General features: G+C 51.5%; 1 pseudogene; it reads right to left on the bottom strand.

Annotated features, from left to right (window-relative positions):
• Nucleotides 1-389: 389 nt before the first annotated feature.
• Nucleotides 390-833, bottom strand: LOC116464445 (immunoglobulin heavy variable 1-18-like; annotated as a pseudogene).
• Between the last annotated feature and the right edge of the window lie 1,510 nt (nt 834-2,343).

The following is a 2,343-nucleotide window of genomic DNA, read 5'->3' on the forward strand; positions in this document are numbered from 1 at the left end:
TGGGATTACAAACGTGAGCCACCGCGCCCAGCCTATTTTTGGTGTTTTTTAATAGATAAAAATGTAGAGTTAAAATGTGAATTTGTGTCTGTGTTCCTAAATATTTACAACACTGATTCAGAAACTGATGTTTACAAAGATACCTTCACAGGAAATTCTATATCAGCTTTATTCATTTGATTCATTCTCCAATCCCTGAAATTTGCTTATAGAATAAAGGTACGAAAAATCTCCCAAATAACTAAAATTTCTCAAATACACATTTATATTGTTCCTTCTCGTTAATGACTTAATATCATTTTCTAAGAAAGTCTTCAATCTAATAATCTTTGTCATCTCCTCCATGCCAGCACAGCTGCCTCCTTCCTGAGGTTTTTGACACTCTCAGGATGTGGGTTTTCACACTGTGTCTCTCACACAGTAATACACGGCCGTGTCCTCAGATCTCAGGCTGCTCAGCTCCATGTAGGCTGTGCTCGTAGGCATGTATGTGGTCATGTTGACTCTGCCCTGGACGTTCTGTGCATAGCCTGTGTTACCATTGCCAGCGATGATCCATCTAATCCACTCAAGGCCTTGTCCACGGGCTTGTTGCACTCACTGCATAGCAGAGCTTGTAAAGCCTTGTAGGAGACCTTCACTGAGGACCAGGCTTCTTCACCTCAGCCCCAGACTGCACCAGCTGCACCTGGGAGTGAGAACCTGTGGGGAGGACACAAAAGTGGATGAAAGCCCCTTTGACTGGACTTAATCCCCTTCTCATCACTGGGACCTGGGAGCCCCTTACCTGTGGCTGCTGCCACCAAGAAGACGATCCTCCAGGTCCAGTCCATGGAGAGGAGCCATGCTCACAGGGGATTCTCTAGAGGAGATGGTGCCATTGCACTCCGGCGTGGGCACCAAGAGTGAAACTCCTTCCCCGCCCCCCCAAAAATTAAGTGCTGTATTCTGTTATTTTTGCTTCCTACCCTGAGAAGAACAGAATACAGCTGTTGTCTGTCTGTCTGTCTGCCTGCCTGCCTGCCTGCCTGCCTGCCTGCCTGCCTGCCTGTGACAGGGCCTCACTGTCTTTCGCCCAGACTGGAGTGCAGTGACACCGTTATGGCTCACTCGCTGCAGCCTCAAGCTCCCCAGGGTTAGGCGATTCCTCAAGGGATCCTACGGCCTCGGCCTCCCAAAGTGTTGGGGTTACAGGCGTGAGCCACCAGCACCCGGCCCGAGTTAATACATCTGGTCTCACTACGTCTTAACCACACACCCATGAAGGACTCAAGTCAAGAGAGAGTCGGCAAGAGACTCTCAGCATTCTCTTCCCAAAGCACGTGTGTCCCGAGCTCCTGGGGTTTTAGGTGGCCACGCGTAGAGGAGAGATTTCCGATGTTTCCAGAGAGGTGCCAGCCACAGCCATTCGGGGCATCCGAGCCGGAGATGGGGTTTCCGACAGCGACTTAAGGGCCAGGAAGGGCCAGAATCTGCCAAGGCCCGTGTTCCAGGGTGGGGCCCGACGGAACCCAAGGTAGAGGGAGTCAGCCGTCCGCACAGAGAGAGCTCCAGCCCTAGGCCCCACTGTGCAGACCGAATCAGAAGGAAGAGAGTCCTTCGTCCTACATGCCACATCCCTCCACCGAACTTGGGAGCGGAAACATGGAAACCCCGTGTTTCCAAACGTCAGGTGACTCTCGGTTTGCAATGGGTCACAAGGGGCCGGCCTCTCCAGAGTCGGCAGGATAAAGAAGTCATTCTGGCTCGGCCTCCCCCATCTCCTGGTAACTGTCGCTGGTGACTTGAAATGAGCCGGGGCTGGCAGGCCCAGGAGCAGCTACGGGGGTGGGGGGGGCGGGGGCTGTGCCTCAGGCACGGCAGAAAGGAAGTAAGTGGGCCTGAGCCTGGAGGATGACGGTGCTGCAGGGACCCGTCCAGGCAGCTATATGGCAAGCAGTGAACCACTATGCTTACCGAGGTGCGGTTTTCCTCGCAGAACGCCTTTATGCAGAAGTACACTCTGTTTTTACTGGAGACCTGTTCTTACCGCTCGGGAAAGGCCTATAAAGCATATAGGACTCTTGAAAGGACACAGTCGTACTACACCGCAATGCAAATACCTGCTTGCAAAATGTCGTGTTGATCTCAGCAAGCTTGCAGAAGGGGAACGAATCTTATCGGGTGGAGTGTTTAATAAACAGAAAAGCCATGATGGTATTGTTACTCCTATGTTATTGAGTTTGGTGATTCGGCTTGCTTTACTCTCTCATTGTTGGGACAGGTATATCGCAAGACAGATCCGCTTGCCAAAGCGTCAGAGTGTTACCAAAAGAGCCTTAGTTTAAAGCCTTTCCTCCGGTA

Source organism: Hylobates moloch, unplaced genomic scaffold (genome assembly GCF_009828535.3).
Source record: "Hylobates moloch isolate HMO894 unplaced genomic scaffold, HMol_V3 SCAFFOLD_684, whole genome shotgun sequence".
NCBI classification, from domain to species: Eukaryota; Metazoa; Chordata; class Mammalia; order Primates; family Hylobatidae; genus Hylobates; species Hylobates moloch.